Below are 10,483 nucleotides of genomic sequence, written 5' to 3'. Positions count from 1 at the left end.
GTTTAGCTTCAGAGGCAAGCCAGCATTGAAATGCAGGGTGAAATGCTGCTGCATACGCGGTTTTCATGGCACGCTGGAAATCCGAAATGTATATATATATTTTTATATATATTTTTGTATCAACAAAAAAGGCGTAGATTGTTCTTCATTCACAACTGATACGGGAATATAACATTTTCATAGTCATGGCATGCTTGGTTCAATAGCTATTGTCGAATTTCCACCGAATATCCAATATAAAACGAAATATAAAACAAGGTCATGTTCTCGTCAAGCATCCAATTACCCCGACATTTAATAGTAATGGTAATTTCCCTGTATTTTCCTCCAGTCAATGTGACTGTGCCAACCGGCATGAAAACAACACTATATGAGACCAGTACGAATTTGGCTAATGCTTAAAAGCCACTGTCAAATATAGCGAATGGATGGAAGGCACTTCAGCGAATGTTTGGCACAACCCTTTTCATTTGCATTCCCCACCAGGCTCCAAAGCTGTTCAGAAAACGATTTAAAATGTCATGAACCATTTCTTCACCTTACCTTTATCCTACTCTTATCTGAAATGGAATAAGTGTGTCTTCTTTGTGTTGGTACATGGGGTTTGGTTAGGTACATTAATTCCACATTTCGAAAAGGATACACAGGGTCAACAAGCGTGTTTTTCATTTCTATTGTCTGCGGTCAGTTATTTGAAACCATTCCGTTTATAAGTCAAATGAGCGTCAAAATAAAATGCATGACAATTCATTTTGATGCATTGGTGCATCTAATTTAAATTACGCTAATTGAGCGTAAGACAACCAGACAAGGTTACTAAACGTTTTATTTTACCTTTATTTTACCAAGCTATCCCATTTTTCAAGGGAGAACATGGGACAGAAGAATCCAACAGAAAATAAGAAAAATATACAAAAAAGCTAAATAACCCTATAGAGAGGAGAATCAGGTCTCCTAAATAACCCTATAGAGAGGAGAATCAGGTCTCTTAAATAACCCTATAGAGAGGAGAAACATGTCTCCTAAATAACCCTATAGAGAGGAGAATCAGGTCTCCTAAATAACCCTATAGAGAGGAGAAACACGTCTCCTAAATAACCCTATAGAGAGGAGAAACACGTCTCCTAAATAACCCTATAGAGAGGAGAAACTGGTCTCCTAAATAAACCTATAGAGAGGAGAATCAGGTCTCCTAAATAAACCTATAGAGAGGAGAAACAGGTCTCCTAAATAACCCTATAGAGAGGAGAATCAGGTCTCTTAAATAACCCTATAGAGAGGAGAAACAGGTCTCCTAAATAACCCTATAGAGAGGAGAATCAGGTCTCCTAAATAACCCTATAGAGAGGAGAAACAGGTCTCCTAAATAACCCTATAGAGGGGAGAATCAGGTCTCCTAAATAACCCTATAGAGAGGAGAAACAGGTCTCCTAAATAACCCTATAGAGGGGAGAATCAGGTCTCCTAAATAACTCTAGAGAGGTGAATCAGGTCTCCTAAATAACCCTATAGAGAGGTGAATCAGGTCTCTTAAATAACCCTATAGAGAGGAGAATCAGGTCTCCTAAATAACCCTATAGAGAGGAGAAACAGGTCTCCTAAATAACCCTATAGAGAGGAGAAACAGGTCTCCTAAATAACCCTATAGAGAGGAGAAACAGGTCTCCTAAATAACCCTATAGAGAGGAGAAACAGGTCTCCTAAATAACCCTATAGAGAGGAGAAACAGGTCTCCTAAATAACCCTATAGAGAGGAGAAACAGGTCTCCTAAATAACCCCATAGAGAGGAGAATCAGGTCTCCTAAATAACCCTATAGAGAGGAGAATCGGGTCTTCTAAATAACCCTATAGAGAGGTGAATCGGGTCTCCTAAATAACCCTATAGAGAGGAGAATCAGGTCTCTTAAATAACCCTATAGAGAGGAGAATCAGGTCTCCTAAATAACCCTATAGAGAGGAGAAACATGTCTCCTAAATAACCCTATAGAGAGGAGAAACAGGTCTCCTAAATAACCCTATAGAGAGGAGAATCAGGTCTCCTAAATAACCCTATAGAGAGGAGAATCAGGTCTCCTAAATAACCCTATAGAGAGGAGAAACATGTCTCCTAAATAACCCTATAGAGAGGAGAAACAGGTCTCCTAAATAACCCTATAGAGAGGAGAATCAGGTCTCCTAAATAACCCTATAGAGAGGAGAATCAGGTCTCCTAAATAACCCTATAGAGAGGAGAAACAGGTCTCCTAAATAACCCTATAGAGAGGAGAAACAGGTCTCCTAAATAACCCTATAGAGAGGAGAAACAGGTCTCCTAAATAACCCTATAGAGAGGAGAATCAGGTCTCCTAAATAACCCTATAGAGAGGAGAAACAGGTCTCCTAAATAACCCTATAGAGAGGAGAATCAGGTCTCCTAAATAACCCTATAGAGAGGAGAATCAGGTCTCCTAAATAACCCTATAGAGAGGAGAATCAGGTCTCCTAAATAACCCTATAGAGAGGAGAAACAGGTCTCCTAAATAACCCTAGAGAGAGGAGAAACAGGTCTCCTAAATAACCCTATAGAGAGGAGAAACAGGTCTCCTAAATAACCCAATAGAGAGGAGAATCAGGTCTCCTAAATAACCCTATAGAGAGGAGAAACAGGTCTCCTAAATAACCCCATAGAGAGGAGAATCAGGTCTCCTAAATAACCCTATAGAGAGGAGAATCGGGTCTTCTAAATAACCCTATAGAGAGGTGAATCGGGTCTCCTAAATAACCCTATAGAGAGGAGAATCAGGTCTCTTAAATAACCCTATAGAGAGGAGAATCAGGTCTCCTAAATAACCCTATAGAGAGGAGAAACATGTCTCCTAAATAACCCTATAGAGAGGAGAAACAGGTCTCCTAAATAACCCTATAGAGAGGAGAATCAGGTCTCCTAAATAACCCTATAGAGAGGAGAATCAGGTCTCCTAAATAACCCTATAGAGAGGAGAAACATGTCTCCTAAATAACCCTATAGAGAGGAGAAACAGGTCTCCTAAATAACCCTATAGAGAGGAGAATCAGGTCTCCTAAATAACCCTATAGAGAGGAGAATCAGGTCTCCTAAATAACCCTATAGAGAGGAGAAACAGGTCTCCTAAATAACCCTATAGAGAGGAGAAACAGGTCTCCTAAATAACCCTATAGAGAGGAGAAACAGGTCTCCTAAATAACCCTATAGAGAGGAGAATCAGGTCTCCTAAATAACCCTATAGAGAGGAGAAACAGGTCTCCTAAATAACCCTATAGAGAGGAGAATCAGGTCTCCTAAATAACCCTATAGAGAGGAGAATCAGGTCTCCTAAATAACCCTATAGAGAGGAGAATCAGGTCTCCTAAATAACCCTATAGAGAGGAGAAACAGGTCTCCTAAATAACCCTAGAGAGAGGAGAAACAGGTCTCCTAAATAACCCTATAGAGAGGAGAAACAGGTCTCCTAAATAACCCAATAGAGAGGAGAATCAGGTCTCCTAAATAACCCTATAGAGAGGAGAATCAGGTCTCCTAAATAACCCTATAGAGAGGAGAAACACGTCTCCTAAATAACCCTATAGAGAGGAGAAACTGGTCTCCTAAATAACCCTATAGAGAGGAGAATCAGGTCTCCTAAATAACCCTATAGAGAGGAGAAACAGGTCTCCTAAATAACCCTATAGAGAGGAGAATCAGGTCTCCTAAATAACCCTATAGAGAGGAGAAACAGGTCTCCTAAATAACCCTATAGAGAGGAGAATCAGGTCTCCTAAATAACCCTATAGAGAGGAGAATCAGGTCTCCTAAATAAACCTATAGAGAGGAGAAACAGGTCTCCTAAATAACCCTATAGAGAGGAGAATCAGGTCTCTTAAATAACCCTATAGAGAGGAGAAACAGGTCTCCTAAATAACCCTATAGAGAGGAGAATCAGGTCTCCTAAATAACCCTATAGAGAGGAGAAACTGGTCTCCTAAATAACCCTATAGAGAGGAGAATCAGGTCTCCTAAATAACCCTATAGAGAGGAGAATCAGGTCTCCTAAATAAACCTATAGAGAGGAGAAACAGGTCATCCTAAATAACCCTATAGAGAGGAGAATCAGGTCTCTTAAATAACCCTATAGAGAGGAGAAACAGGTCTCCTAAATAACCCTATAGAGAGGAGAATCAGGTCTCCTAAATAACCCTATAGAGAGGAGAAACAGGTCTCCTAAATAACCCTATAGAGGGGAGAATCAGGTCTCCTAAATAACCCTATAGAGAGGAGAAACAGGTCTCCTAAATAACCCTATAGAGGGGAGAATCAGGTCTCCTAAATAACTCTAGAGAGGTGAATCAGGTCTCCTAAATAACCCTATAGAGAGGTGAATCAGGTCTCTTAAATAACCCTATAGAGAGGAGAATCAGGTCTCCTAAATAACCCTATAGAGAGGAGAAACAGGTCTCCTAAATAACCCTATAGAGAGGAGAAACAGGTCTCCTAAATAACCCTATAGAGAGGAGAAACAGGTCTCTTAAATAACCCTATAGAGAGGAGAAACAGGTCTCCTAAATAACCCTATAGAGAGGAGAATCAGGTCTCCTAAATAACCCTATAGAGAGGAGAATCAGGTCTCCTAAATAACCCTATAGAGAGGAGAATCAGGTCTCCTAAATAACCCTATAGAGAGGAGAAACAGGTCTCCTAAATAACCCTATAGAGAGGTGAATCAGGTCTCCTAAATAACCCTATAGAGAGGAGAATCAGGTCTCCTAAATAACCCTATAGAGAGGAGAAACAGGTCTCCTAAATAACCCTATAGAGAGGAGAATCAGGTCTCTTAAATAACCCTATAGAGAGGAGAATCAGGTCTCTTAAATAACCCTATAGAGAGGTGAATCAGGTCTCCTAAATAACCATATAGAGAGGAGAATCAGGTCTCCTAAATAACCCTATAGAGAGGAGAAACAGGTCTCCTAAATAACCCTATAGAGAGGAGAAACAGGTCTCCTAAATAACCCTATAGAGAGGAGAATCAGGTCTCTTAAATGACCCTATAGAGAGGTGAATCAGGTCTCCTAAATAACCCTATAGAGAGGAGAATCAGGTCTCTTAAATAACCCTATAGAGAGGAGAATCAGGTCTCTTAAATAACCCTATAGAGAGGAGAAACAGGTCTCTAAATAACCCTATAGAGAGGAGAATCAGGTCTCCTAAATAACCCTATAGAGAGGAGAAACAGGTCTCCTAAATAACCCTATAGAGAGGAGAATCAGGTCTCTAAATAACCCTAGAGAGGAGAAACAGGTCTCTAAATAACCCTATAGAGAGGAGAAACAGGTCTCCTAAATAACCCTATAGAGAGGAGAATCAGGTCTCCTAAATAACCCTATAGAGAGGAGAATCAGGTCTCTAAATAACCCTATAGAGAGGAGAAACAGGTCTCCTAAATAACCCTATAGAGAGGAGAATCAGGTCTCCTAAATAACCCTATAGAGAGGAGAAACTGGTCTCCTAAATAACCCTATAGAGAGGAGAATCAGGTCTCCTAAATAACCCTATAGAGAGGAGAATCAGGTCTCCTAAATAAACCTATAGAGAGGAGAAACAGGTCTCCTAAATAACCCTATAGAGAGGAGAATCAGGTCTCTTAAATAACCCTATAGAGAGGAGAAACAGGTCTCCTAAATAACCCTATAGAGAGGAGAATCAGGTCTCCTAAATAACCCTATAGAGGGGAGAAACAGGTCTCCTAAATAACCCTATAGAGGGGAGAATCAGGTCTCCTAAATAACCCTATAGAGAGGAGAAACAGGTCTCTAAATAACCCTATAGAGAGGAGAATCAGGTCTCCTAAATAACCTCTAGAGAGGAGAATCAGGTCTCCTAAATAACCCTATAGAGAGGAGAATCAGGTCTCTTAAATAACCCTATAGAGAGGAGAAAACAGGTCTCCTAAATAACCCTATAGAGAGGAGAAACAGGTCTCCTAAATAACCCTATAGAGAGGAGAAACAGGTCTCCTAAATAACCCTATAGAGAGGAGAAACAGGTCTCTTAAATAACCCTATAGAGAGGAGAAACAGGTCTCCTAAATAACCCTATAGAGAGGAGAATCAGGTCTCCTAAATAACCCTATAGAGAGGAGAATCAGGTCTCTCTAAATAACCCTATAGAGAGGAGAATCAGGTCTCCTAAATAACCCTATAGAGAGGAGAAACAGGTCTCCTAAATAACCCTATAGAGAGGAGAATCAGGTCTCCTAAATAACCCTATAGAGAGGAGAATCAGGTCTCCTAAATAACCCTATAGAGAGGAGAAACAGGTCTCCTAAATAACCCTATAGAGAGGAGAATCAGGTCTCTTAAATAACCCTATAGAGAGGAGAATCAGGTCTCTTAAATAACCCTATAGAGAGGTGAATCAGGTCTCCTAAATAACCCTATAGAGAGGAGAATCAGGTCTCCTAAATAACCCTATAGAGAGGAGAAACAGGTCTCCTAAATAACCCTATAGAGAGGAGAAACAGGTCTCTAAATAACCCTATAGAGAGGAGAATCAGGTCTCTAAATAACCCTATAGAGAGGTGAATCAGGTCTCCTAAATAACCCTATAGAGAGGAGAATCAGGTCTCTAAATAACCCTATAGAGAGGAGAATCAGGTCTCTAAATAACCCTATAGAGAGGAGAAACAGGTCTCCTAAATAACCCTATAGAGAGGAGAATCAGGTCTCCTAAATAACCCTATAGAGAGGAGAAACAGGTCTCTAAATAACCCTATAGAGAGGAGAATCAGGTCTCCTAAATAACCCTATAGAGAGGAGAAACAGGTCTCCTAAATAACCCTATAGAGTCAGGTCTCTAAATAACCCTATAGAGAGGAGAATCAGGTCTCTAAATAACCCTATAGAGAGGAGAAACAGGTCTCCTAAATAACCCTATAGAGAGGAGAATCAGGTCTCCTAAATAACCCCATAGAGAGGAGAATCAGGTCTCCTAAATAACCATATAGAGAGGAGAATCAGGTCTCCTAAATAACCATATAGAGAGGAGAATCAGGTCTCCTAAATAACCCTATAGAGAGGAGAATCAGGTCTCCTAAATAACCCTATAGAGAGGAGAAACAGGTCTCCTAAATAACCCTATAGAGAGGAGAATCAGGTCTCCTAAATAACCCCATAGAGAGGAGAATCAGGTCTCCTAAATAACCCTATAGAGAGGAGGAAACAGGTCTCTAAATAACCCTATAGAGAGGAGAAACAGGTCTCCTAAATAACCCTATAGAGAGGAGAAACAGGTCTCCTAAATAACCCTATAGAGAGGAGAATCAGGTCTCTTAAATAACCCTATAGAGAGGTGAATCAGGTCTCCTAAATAACCCTATAGAGAGGAGAATCAGGTCTCCTAAATAACCCTATAGAGAGGAGAATCAGGTCTCCTAAATAACCCTATAGAGAGGAGAATCAGGTCTCCTAAATAACCCTATAGAGAGGAGAAACAGGTCTCCTAAATAACCCTATAGAGAGGAGAAACAGGTCTCCTAAATAACCCTATAGAGAGGAGAAACAGGTCTCCTAAATAACCCCATAGAGAGGAGAATCAGGTCTCCTAAATAACCCTATAGAGAGGAGAATCGGGTCTTCTAAATAACCCTATAGAGAGGTGAATCAGGTCTCTTAAATAACCCTATAGAGAGGAGAATCAGGTCTCCTAAATAACCCTATAGAGAGGAGAAACATGTCTCCTAAATAACCCCATAGAGAGGAGAAACAGGTCTCCTAAATAACCCAATAGAGAGGAGAATCAGGTCTCCTAAATAACCCTATAGAGAGGAGAATCAGGTCTCCTAAATAACCCTATAGAGAGGAGAAACACGTCTCCTAAATAACCCTATAGAGAGGAGAATCAGGTCTCCTAAATAACCCTATAGAGAGGAGAATCAGGTCTCCTAAATAACCCTATAGAGAGGAGAATCAGGTCTCCTAAATAACCCTATAGAGAGGAGAAACAGGTCTCCTAAATAACCCTAGAGAGAGGAGAAACAGGTCTCCTAAATAACCCTATAGAGAGGAGAAACAGGTCTCCTAAATAACCCAATAGAGAGGAGAATCAGGTCTCCTAAATAACCCTATAGAGAGGAGAATCAGGTCTCCTAAATAACCCTATAGAGAGGAGAAACACGTCTCCTAAATAACCCTATAGAGAGGAGAAACTGGTCTCCTAAATAACCCTATTGAGAGGAGAATCAGGTCTCCTAAATAACCCTATAGAGAGGAGAAACAGGTCTCCTAAATAACCCTATAGAGAGGAGAAACTGGTCTCCTAAATAACCCTATAGAGAGGAGAATCAGGTCTCCTAAATAACCCTATAGAGAGGAGAATCAGGTCTCCTAAATAACCCTATAGAGAGGAGAAACAGGTATCCTAAATAACCCTATAGAGAGGAGAATCAGGTCTCCTAAATAACCCTATAGAGAGGAGAATCAGGTCTCCTAAATAAACCTATAGAGAGGAGAAACAGGTCTCCTAAATAACCCTATAGAGAGGAGAATCAGGTCTCTTAAATAACCCTATAGAGAGGAGAAACAGGTCTCCTAAATAACCCTATAGAGAGGAGAATCAGGTCTCCTAAATAACCCTATAGAGAGGAGAAACTGGTCTCCTAAATAACCCTATAGAGGGGAGAATCAGGTCTCCTAAATAACCCTATAGAGATGAGAAACAGGTCTCCTAAATAACCCTATAGAGGGGAGAATCAGATCTCCTAAATAACTCTAGAGAGGTGAATCAGGTCTCCTAAATAACCCTATAGAGAGGAGAAACAGGTCTCCTAAATAACCCTATAGAGAGGAGAAACAGGTCTCCTAAATAACCCTATAGAGAGGAGAAACAGGTCTCCTAAATAACCCTAGAGAGAGGAGAATCAGGTCTCTAAATAACCCTATAGAGAGGAGAAACAGGTCTCCTAAATAACCCTATAGAGAGGAGAATCAGGTCTCCTAAATAACCCTATAGAGAGGAGAATCAGGTCTCCTAAATAACCCTATAGAGAGGAGAAACAGGTCTCCTAAATAACCCTATAGAGAGGAGAATCAGGTCTCCTAAATAACCCTATAGAGAGGAGAATCAGGTCTCCTAAATAACCCTATAGAGAGGAGAATCAGGTCTCTAAATAACCTATAGAGAGGAGAAACAGGTCTCCTAAATAACCCTATAGAGAGGAGAATCAGGTCTCTTAAATAACCCTATAGAGAGGAGAAACAGGTCTCCTAAATAACCCTATAGAGAGGAGAATCAGGTCTCCTAAATAACCCTATAGAGGGGAGAAACAGGTCTCCTAAATAACCCTATAGAGGGGAGAATCAGGTCTCCTAAATAACCCTATAAAGAGGAGAAACAGGTCTCCTAAATAACCCTATAAAGAGGAGAAACAGGTCTCCTAAATAACCCTATAGAGGGGAGAATCACGTCTCCTAAATAACTCTAGAGAGGTGAATCAGGTCTCCTAAATAACCCTATAGAGAGGAGAATCAGGTCTCCTAAATAACCCTATAGAGAGGAGAAACAGGTCTCCTAAATAACCCTATAGAGAGGAGAAACAGGTCTCCTAAATAACCCTATAGAGAGGAGAAACAGGTCTCCTAAATAACCCTATAGAGAGGAGAATCAGGTCTCTTAAATAACCCTATAGAGAGGTGAATCAGATCTCCTAAATAACCCTATAGAGAGGAGAATCAGGTCTCCTAAATAACCCTATAGAGAGGAGAATCAGGTCTCCTAAATAACCCTATAGAGAGGAGAATCAGGTCTCCTAAATAACCCTATAGAGAGGAGAATCAGGTCTCCTAAATAACCCTATAGAGAGGAGAAACAGGTCTCCTAAATAACCCTATAGAGAGGAGAAACAGGTCTCCTAAATAACCCTATAGAGAGAAGAAACAGGTCTCCTAAATAACCCCATAGAGAGGAGAATCAGGTCTCCTAAATAACCCTATAGAGAGGAGAATCGTGTCTTCTAAATAACCCTATAGAGAGGTGAATCCGGTCTCCTAAATAACCCTATAGAGAGGAGAATCAGGTCTCCTAAATAACCCTATAGAGAGGAGAAACAGGTCTCCTAAATAACCCTATAGAGAGGAGAAACAGGTCTCCTAAATAACCCTATAGAGGGGAGAACCAGGTCTCCTAAATAACTCTAGAGAGGTGAATCAGGTCTCCTAAATAACCCTATAGAGAGGTGAATCAGGTCTCTTAAATAACCCTATAGAGAGGAGAATCAGGTCTCCTAAATAACCCTATAGAGAGGAGAAACAGGTCTCCTAAATAACCCTATAGAGAGGAGAAACAGGTCTCCTAAATAACCCTATAGAGAGGAGAAACAGGTCTCCTAAATAACCCTATAGAGAGGAGAATCAGGTCTCTTAAATAACCCTATAGAGAGGTGAATCAGGTCTCCTAAATAACCCTATAGAGAGGAGAATCAGGTCTCCTAAATA

This window comes from Oncorhynchus nerka, linkage group LG11 (assembly GCF_034236695.1).
Source record: "Oncorhynchus nerka isolate Pitt River linkage group LG11, Oner_Uvic_2.0, whole genome shotgun sequence".
Taxonomy (NCBI): Eukaryota; Metazoa; Chordata; class Actinopteri; order Salmoniformes; family Salmonidae; genus Oncorhynchus; species Oncorhynchus nerka.
This window is presented reverse-complemented; position numbering follows the sequence as displayed.